We start from the raw sequence: 10503 nt of genomic DNA on the forward strand, positions 1-10503 counted from the left end.
GGGCAAAGAGAGGCCTATGGAGAGGTGGGGAGAAAACTGACGGCCCTTGGCTCATGGTCAGGAAGGCAAAAGCCTTTGATTTGCTTCCCATGGTCTCTGCAAAAATATTGGTATCAAATAGTGCTGCTGCTTGTATCTCTGCTGCACTTCAAGAGATACAGGTTTCTTTGTAGGAATTATAAACACAGGTTGCAAGATTATTAAGCAACATACTCTGAGGGTTCTCAAGGTCTGTTTTTTAGAAACATAATCTGCCGTCTGAAGGCAGCCCTCTCATGTGTTAAACAATGCTAATCTCTTATCTGGAATAACAACATCCAAAATTGTCCACATCAATGGCTGAGATTGTGATATCTTTGCTTTCTGATTATTCAATGTACACAACTTTTGTTTCATACATGCCATTATTAAAATGTTGTATAAAATTAACTTCAGGCTATATGTAGGAAGCAGAAATTATTTTCATTTGGGTCCCATCTCCAGGATATCTCATTAAGGTCATATGTGCAAAAACAGGCAGTCCCCAAGTTACAAACCAATAGCTTCTGTAGGTTTGAAGTTGAATTTGTATGTAAGTGGGGAAAGGCACATTTTAAGTGTAATCACACACACACTTTTGATAGCATAGGGAAGGGTTAACACCCCTGTGGTGTTTGTTTTGCTGCCTGTGCCCACGTTCAGAAGATTTCACCATACTTTCTGTCTCTGTGATAATTGGATTTAGAAAAAAATGGCTTGTTGTAAAAACAAGGGTTGGTGATAAGGCTTCAATGAGAAACCTTTTCTCCATGACAACTCTTCTGGGAGTGAATTTCCCTAAAAACAGACCTTAAGAACCCTCAGAGTACGTTGCTTAATAATCTTGCAACCTGTGTTTATAATTCCTACAAAGAAACTTGTATCTAGAGGTAGATTTCTCTCACTTCTTGTTGCCTTACTCTCATTCTTAACTATGATTCGTTCATGAGTTTTAAGTTTGTAACTCAGGGGCTGCCTGTACAGGTATTCCAAAACTCTTCTGGTCCCAACGTTTTTTGATTAAAAGGTAGTTAAGCTGTAGAAGCAAACAGTTTCATACTTCAGAATAAGGCCCACAAAGAATTTGACTTTCAGCCAAGACTTTAGGGTAAGGTCTTAGTTTACTCTCCATAGAAATCAGTTGAGTATACGTAAACCCCATTTGCTTTAGTGTGTCTACTCTATGAGTAATCAAATCTCAGTCCAGATTTCTGTCTCTTTCACTAACAGCACTATCCTGAGTTAGGACATAATAACTTTCCTCATGCTATGATGGGTATCATATTCTATTGGCTGGGGAGAGATTTCCAGATATCAGGAGACCTTCAACTGCTGTATACTGAGTACAAAGTGCAAAAGTAGTTTACATTCAGTTAACTCAGCAGCAGAGGAGGGAAAGGAGGAGATGGATAATCATATCCTTCCTATTATACTCTGGCCTGAAACTGCGTGTGTATCCTTTCTCATTAATAATGTTTGCCAAATTGACCACACTCTAATGTTGTCTAGCCACATGCATCCCAATTTTTATCCATAACATCTTAAACTTGAAGATGAGTTCATGCATTCGTTCAGTTAGACATCCTTTAATTCCATGACAACCCATCCACCCCAGCCCACACACATCCTTTCAGCCCCACAGAAATTCTCTGTGACAGAGACTTAGGACTCCCGTTTTGTCTTGTCTCTTCTATTGCTTCCTTGCCTGTAGCCGACAGACTCAGGCTTCTCTTCCCATCCATCCACATACCTCTTCCTCTTTTTGTTTTGACAATGTTGTACCCTGCCTTGAGATGCAAGAAGAGGTAGGTAATAAATATATTGTTGCTGCTGCTGCTGTTCCTTCTACTCTGTAGCCAACTCTAGCTTGTTTCTCTCTCAAATATGTAGCTCCTCCTAATAAAATTTCCTCAAAAATAAAGATACTGTATTCGTTCCTTGATACCCCATTATAGGCAAAAAAATATCTGCTCACCATAGAGTGCCATGTTAACCACAGAAAAAGAAAATTTCCCACAGCTTCTTCAATACCACTCAACCTTCCTGGAATCCTAGGGTTTACACTACCTGATAAATCTGGGGCAATGCAGAACATTTCTGCTCCAGATTGGCCCAGGAGGCAGCCACACTTCCAAACCCACTGCAGTGGCATGTCCTGCAAGGTGGCAACTGCATCAGCCCCACCGGAACATCACCTCAATGTCCACATTGCTGTAACAACTCCTAACCAACAGCAGAGCTCCATGTGAGTTCCTGGCTGCCATAGGCATCCCAGGCTGACATCCAAGGAAAAGAAAGTAACTGATCTCTCCATTATCTTCCTGGTCAAGTGGGCACCTCTATTGTGGTCAGCATGGGCACCAACAATGGCCAGAAGCTCACACAGAACTCTGTGGCTGCCTGGGAGCAGCAATAGTGGCAAAATCCATCTGCTTTTCCTTGCATTGTTGAATACAAAGAGAAGGGGGTGGTGTCCATGACACATGTGGACTATGGACAGGTCAAAATCAGATCTTGCTGCCCACACATCCCAAGACCACAGGGATATGCTGGAGTTTCAAGCAAACTGCAGAGCATCCCTGATTTTTATGAATATGAAGATAAGCCAGTTTAACACATGATACTGAGTGACAGTGGAGAAACAACGTAGGAACAGGCAGGAGCCAAATCAAGATGAGCCTAGGGTTTAGTGCCCATATAGAGGAGTCACTAATTTCCACGCACTCTGATGCTGACTTTATTGTGACTGGTTCTCCAGACAAGATGTGGATGTGACATTGGTCATATGTATTTCTTCTCTGCTTCCTGGAAGCTGTTTCCCATCTTCAAATATTTTCATTGAAGAGACCAAGAAAATAATTCAACATCAAAGTGAACACCATTCCATAAGCAAAATATGTCAACAGGCACAAAGAACCTTTCAATCAATGTATTGTCAAAAGCTTTCACAGCCGGAATCATTAGGGTGTGGTGTGGTTTCCGAACTATATGGCTAACTGCACCCCTCACACTTGATTAATAGACATTGATTCTTTCTCTCACCCTGGACATTCCACAGATATATATACTCTATTTGCTTTACCACCATCAGATCCTCTGAAGATGCCAGCCACAGATGCAGGTGAAACGTCAGGAAAAAATGCTGCTAGAATATGGCCATACAGCTCTGAAACACCCCAGAAAGGAAACAGTTTATAGATAGATAACACTTTCATGTATGTGCTGAATTGTGTTTGTGTTTTAAACAAGGGGGCATTTTATAATCCAATTTTGCTAAACATTATCAACAGAGTTGTCTTTTCAGTGTGGAACATACACTGCTAAGCTCCATAGCCTATGTGGTATGACTGTATGAAATCAAGTGAAAGCTTCAATGAAATAATCACATGCCTCTTTTGTCAAGGATGCTTTATGTCAGTGTACTAAACTTTGCCTTAAAGCTATTGGAGTGGATGTTTGAGAACACAGCTGCCCACAGGACCTTTGAATTAACAGGCATATTTTTGCACAAAGGACAATAGCAGCACTGATTGCCAGCAGTCAATATTAATATTTGGTTGCTAAATAAAGCAGGCTTTTCATGCCACCATGTCACTCTGTATACTTCTAATCTCATCTGATTTTGGTTTCTAAAAATTAACTAAAACTAGTTTATAATTAACTAAAATCTACATACAATGATACAGGTAAATCATAGGCAATATATATAATACAAAGGTAGAACACACACTGCCAACTACTAACCACTGCTAAGCTACACACTACTAAAACTATGTAAGGTAAGTAGAGTAAAAACTGGAAAAGACACAAATATAGATAGATCATAAAAAAGAATAAGTGAATTAAAAGTTACTTCCAACTTCCCTACCAATGATATATATCATATGAGTAGTACTTCTCCTACTCTCTTACTACTCTTATGTGATTTCAGCTCAGCTACAATCACAGGTTCAGGGCCTAGAGTGCCCTGATCTCAAAGCTTCAAATGAGACACTGACGGGATGAAGGCAAACTCAGAGGCTTTATTCTCAATGGCCAAAGAGGATGTCGGCAGAGTCTGCACTCCAAAGAACTGACATACCACAGTTGCAAATATATAGGTATATTTATTGCACTTTGACAGGTATTTAAGACTGGTTTCTGACTGGTCCAAAATGTAGCCAGATGGGATCCACTACCTGGTTTGTCTCGGGATTTGTCCATCATGTTTCTCATTATGACTCTCCCAATATTCCATAATATAGTTGGCCCTTCACATTCATGGGGGTTACATGAGGTAGAAATTTTGCACAATTGAGTACAAAAGGAAAGGAAATTCAAAATATAGTCAGTAGGGCTGGGCGGTTTCGTTCGTTAATTTCGTAATTCGTTATTAATTCGTTTTTTTTTATAACGAAGCGATATTGAACCATTCAGGAGCAACTTAAAATCGAAACGAATTTTTAAAATTTATTTCGTAATTGTTTCGAAATTGTTTCGTTATTATTTTGTTATTATTTCCGTATGTCTGGTGCAAGTTTTATAGTTGTTGTTTGTTTTATCAGTGATAAAAAAATTAATTATCACACAAACAGTCAACAACAGAGGGAGAGGGAAGCTTCAGAAGTTCCCCCTGTCCCATTTAGAGGGTTTTTTAGAGTATTGTGCAATCGCGTCCGCCATTAACGAATCGATTCGTTATTGTTTCGAAATTGTTTCGTAATTTCCAAAATTTTGTAAATATCAAACTTTTTTTAAGAAAAATTTCGGAATTCTTTTAAATAACGAAACGCAAAAACCGCCTAAAAACGAATCAAATTTAGAAACAAATTTTTCCGTGGTTGGACAGCCCTAATAGTCAACCCTCCCATTTTACAAGCATATAAATGTTGAAAGCTTTGTACAACAGAGTTGCAAACAGAAAGGAAATGGGTTACTGTGAGTTTCCCGGGCTGTATGACCATGTTCCAGAAGCATTCTCTCCACATCTATGGCAGAAAGCAACCACGCCTGCAACCAAGCCTTTACTTCCCCAGGCAGGAAGCAGACAGGCTTTAACACTGCAAGGCCATTTAATGCTAATCAAGCTTGCTAATTGCAACATTCACAATTGCCTCAAACAGACAAGAGTTCTTTCTCCCACCCTGGACATCCACAGATATATGAACCCAACTTGCCTAGTTTCCGACATACCTCACAACCTCTGAGGATGCCTGCCATAGATGTGGGCAAAACGTCAACAAATGCTTCTGGAACATGGCCATACAGCCCGGAAAAGTCACAGCAACACAGTGATTCCGGCCATGAAAGCCTTTGACAACAGAAAGGAAATGCTTAATCAAAAAAAGACATCCCTATCAGTGCCTGGAATTACCTGTGAAGCTGTGCAGTTACTTGAATTAAAAAATAAATACAATGAGGTGAACGAAAGGAAAGTGGGAAGATGTGGCTTTGTCTACTAGAACCTGAATTGACATCAGCTTGGGAACAGGGAAGCGCAGAGGACAAAAGCCTCAACCAGGCATCACTGCCCCCCACCCCCACCCCACCAAAAATAGCTGCAGGAATGCTTTTAGATCATTGCATGACACTTTGAACACCAATTCAACATGTTTTCAGTAGCCTAAAAACGAGATTTCCTCATTTGTACAAAAAGACTGCTTCAATGCAAGTTGCAAACTGGTTTGCAATGAGTTTAGAATGACATCATGTGATAGTAATGTCTGTTCTGCACTAGGGAGCTTCAAATGTATGCTCCAAGCCTGATATGATTACGTCAATTTTTGTGTGGGAATCAGAGCAATTTTACAATGGAAGGTTGTTCTGGAAACGCATCCTGATCTGAAGCCTATTTCTAGTCCCGCCTAGAGTAAGACCACTGAATCAGTGGGATTTACCTATACAGGCAATCCCCTAGTTACAAACAAGATAGGTTCTGTAGATTTGTTCTTTGTATATAAGTTAAAACATGCACATTTTAAAGTGTAAGCCAGCCAAAAAAAAAAACAACAACAACATTTCCAGCTTTGGAAAGCATAGAGAAGTGTTAACTCAATGAATTTCCCTTTCTGGGGATAGATTTCTCCCACTGCTTGTTGCTTCACCCCCATTCTTAACTATGAGTCATTTGTAAGTCAGATGTTTGTAACTTGGGAACGGCCTGTATCTTGATTTGCTGCTCCACCACTAAGTATCTCAGCTCTAGCCAAGGTTATTTAAATTTAGCCTCTATTTCTTAGGGCCGCAATGAACAGAACATTACCTTTTTCTGTAGGGCAGCCTTTCAGATTGTTGGGGGATTAAACAGAGGCCTCAGCTTTCCATAAGAGAATAGACTTCCTGATTTTTGGAAGAATATATTTATGCCATTTTGATAATAATGCCTCCATTTCACAGATAATCAGACCAGAACACATTACCCTATAGCAGAGTAACCATCCTAATGCCACGACCCTTTAATACAGTTCCTCATGTGGTGGTGACACCCAACCATAACATTTGTGTTGCTACTACATAACTGTAATTTTGCTACTATTATGAATTGTAATGTAATGTAAATATCTGATATGCAGGATGTATTTTCATTCACTGGACCAGATTTGGCACAAATACCCAATACGCCCAAATGTACATACTGGTGGGGTTGGGGGGGGGGGGGGTAATTTTGTCATTTGGGAGTTGTTGTTGCTGGGTTTTATTGTTCACCTACCATGAAAGAGCATCCTAACTTCACCAACAATGGAATTGAACCAAACTTGGCACACAGAACTCCCGTGACCAACAAAAAACTCTCTTCACAGTGAAATTAGATCAGCTCCCTTCCTCTTGGCCTTTAGAAAGAATCTTAAAACCTGGCTATGAGACCAAGTGTTCGGAGAGCAGCACAGTGCAATAGGCAGTTATGAAGTGATTGAAATAGGATTGGAATGGCTCCTTGATTATGATTTTGGGTGTCTGTGCTTTTACAGTTTATTTCATGTATTGATTGTTATGTTTTTGTGATTTTTATTGATCTTAATGTATATTGTATTTGTATGTCTCTGTCTATTGTGGCATTGAATTGTTGAAAGTTTGGTAGATGCTTTGAGTACCTTTTGGGGTTGAGATAGAGCGGGGTAAAAATGTAGTAAATAATAATAATTTTAAAAAATGAGATTTTTGCAATAATAATAATAATAATAATAATAATACTTTGTTTATATACTGCCCTATCTCCCCAAAGGGATTCAGGGCGATTTACAGACAAAAGAAGAAAGTGGCAGACATTTGTTGCCAAAATGAACACACATTAAATAACATTAAATAACAATAAATCAACTAGATGTAGGTAAAGGGTTTCCCCTGACATTAAGTCCAGTCATGTTCCACTCTGGGGGTTGGTGCTCATCTCCATTTCTAAGCCAAAGAGCCGGCATTGACCATAGACACCTCCAAGGTCATGTGGGCGGCATAACTGCATGGAGCACCGTTACCTTCCTGCCGGAACGGTACCTATTACTCAACTCACATTTGCATGTTTTCGCAACTAGATGTACCCTTCATGTATTCAGTATTCCCTTGAATAGATTGTCAATAGCCTTTATTATTCCTGGAAGGGTTCCATGACCAGGGCTATCTTCACATTTCTTAGGCCCCTTCCACACTGTCCCTATATCCCAGGATCTGATCCCAGATTAGCTTCTTATTCCAGATTATCTTGGCAGTGGAGACTCATATAATCCAGTTGAAATCAGATAATCTGGATTAGATCCTGGGATATAGGGCAGCGTAGAGGGTGCCTTAGTCTCTGAGTGCACTTTAACTGGAGCCTCTGGTGGCACAATGGGTTAAACCAGCATTTCTCAACCTAGGGGTCGGGACCCTTAGGGGGGTCACAAGCAGGTTTCAGAGGGTCACTAAAGACTGTCAGAAAACATATATTTCTGATGGTCTTAGGAACCCCTTTGCCAGAGGAGGCTGAAGATCTCTCTGCCTGTACTTCTCTTCCTTTCTGGAAACAGACTGCGAATTCTCCCACCAAAAGCCCTCCTCCGCTGTGATTGGCCGGTCTGTCGGTCTCAGAAAGAAGGGAGGGGAGAGCAGGCATGCTTGGAACATGGCGGCGTGGTGCGCATGTGCGGGGTGAGGGAGAGCGTGTGAGGCTGGAGGGAGGCTCACACCAGCAAGTCCCTTCAAGGCATGGATGGGGGTTCTGTGTGGGAAGTTTGGCCCATTTCTATTGTTGTGGGGTTCAGAATGCTTTTTGATTATAGGTGAACTATAAATCCCAGCAACTACAACTCCCAAATGACAAAATCAATCCCACCAACCCCGCCAGTATTGAAATTTGGCCATTGCAGGTTGTTGTGCCAAATTTGGTCCAGTGAATGAAAATACATCCTGCATATCGGATATTTACACTACGATTCAGAACAAAATTACAGCTATGAATTAGCACCGAAATTAATTTTATGGTTGAGGGTCACCACAACGTGAGGAACTGTATTAAGGGGCCGCAGCATTAGGAAGGTTGAGAAACACTGGGTTAAATCCTTGTGCCGGAAGGACTGCTGACTGAAAGATATGCGGTTCGAATCCGGGGAGCAGGTTGAGCTCCTGTCTGTCAGCCCCAGCTCCCCATGCGGGGACATGAGAGAATCCTCCCACAGGATGGTAAAACATTCTTGCAACGTCCTTGTGGCCAATTCTCTCACACCAGAAGTGACTTGCTGTTTCTCAAGTCACTCCTGACACTGAAAAAAAGCCCCACTTAAACTGCTGTACTCAGTGTTATGGAATCATGGGAGTTGTAGTTTGGTGAGTCACCAGCACTCTTTGGCAGGGAAGGCTAGAGACCTTGCAAAACTACAACTCCCAAGATTCCAAACCATCAAGTCATGGCAGTGAAACGGTGCATCAGTTCAACAGGTCTTTGGATGCATTTCTACATTGTAGAATTAATGTAGTTTGTTACCCCTTGAATTGCCCAGGCTGAATACTGTAGCATCCTGGGAGTTGTAGTTTCATGAGGCCATGAGCCTTCTCTGCCCAAGAGTGCTGGCGATTCCAGGGCACGGAGCCGCCAAAGTGACGTCCAAGTGCATGAATGCTGTGTGGATGGCCCCGAAGGGACGGGAGGCCAGCCGGGGTCAGGAGGAGGAATCACATGAGGCGCCGGCGACGCTGCTTTTTCTCTTCTGCGGATGCCTTTGTCAAGCAGCGAGCTCAAGAAAAGTTTGCAGCGAGTCCTATGATCATCTATAAAAGAAAAACTAGCCCCAGGGAGAGCATTTCCCCCCAAACCACAGAAGTTGGAGTGAGGACATTTGGGAAAAAGAGAGGGGGGGGGGAATAAAAACTCAAAAGAAACCCATCGCTTGCCGAAACCCGGGATCGAACCAGGGACCTTTAGATCTTCAGTCTAACGCTCTCCCAACTGAGCTATTTCGGCAGCTGGTAAGCAAGGCGAGAGGAGATTCGACAAAAAGGGCTCGCCACTTTCTTTACACCCTTTTCTCTATTTTAAATGTGTCTTTCAACTTCCTTTCTGTTTCAAACAACTCCTCCACGTCTGTTTCACTATTGGGAGAGTCCACTAATAATACCTTCAATGGGAATGGTTCTTAAAGGAAGAGTGAAATTGAATGCAATTGCTGTGCCATAATCAATTCATTTGCACACTACAAAGAATGAATGAAAGCTAGAGTAAAGCTTTTTTTACAACAGAAGGAAAACTAGCTGCCATATATCAATTGGCTAATGATCTAGATAAAATCATTTTATGTTGCAACCAAAACTTAAATAAATTCTCTCTAATGGCATTGGAATGTATCCACACTGCAGAGTTATAGCAGTTTGAGACCATTTTGCCCCCACAGCTGCCATGTGGAATTATGGGGTTAGTTAGTCAAATTTCTCTTACCATTCTCACCTGAATGGCACCATTCTCAAGACTACAAATCCCATTATTACATAGAAAGAAGCCATGGCATTTAAAGTGGTATTGGAGTACTGTAATTGTTCGGTATGGATGCACATGACTCATAATAATAACAGTTCTATGTATACCAGTATTTCTCAACCTGGGGGTCAGGACCCCCCGGGGGGGGGGGTTGCAAGAGGGTTTCAGAGAGGTTGTCCAAGACCATCAGTAAACATATATGTTTGATGATCCTAGGAACCCCTTTGGCAAGTGCCTCTCCTTGTCTTCCTTTTGGAAACAGAGAGAATCCTCCGCTGATATTAGCCAGCCTCTCAGCAGGCCTCTCAGCCAAGAGGAAGGCTCTTTCTGAAACTTCAAGCAGGGAAAGGAGAGCAGGTGGGCAGTGTGGTGCACATGTGTGGGTGAGGGAGAGCGTGCAAGGCAGGAGGGAGACTATCACTAGTGAGCCCCTTCAAGGCATGGGGATTCTGTGTGGGAAGTTTAGCCCAATTCTATCATTGGTGGGGTTCTGAATGCTCTTTGATTGTAGGTGAACTATAAATCCCAGCAACCACAACTCTCAAATGTCAAGGTCTATTTTCCTC

General features: G+C 41.7%; 1 non-coding gene across 1 annotated transcript; it reads right to left on the reverse strand.

Moving 5' to 3' along the window:
• Positions 1–9354: 9354 nt before the first annotated feature.
• Positions 9355–9427, reverse strand: TRNAF-GAA (transfer RNA phenylalanine (anticodon GAA)). Its single transcript has one exon. It is a non-coding gene; the product is annotated as a tRNA-Phe (tRNA).
• Positions 9428–10503: the final 1076 nt, after the last annotated feature.

The sequence above is a fragment of the Anolis sagrei genome, chromosome 3 (assembly GCF_037176765.1).
Source record: "Anolis sagrei isolate rAnoSag1 chromosome 3, rAnoSag1.mat, whole genome shotgun sequence".
Lineage (NCBI taxonomy): Eukaryota > Metazoa > Chordata > Lepidosauria > Squamata > Dactyloidae > Anolis > Anolis sagrei.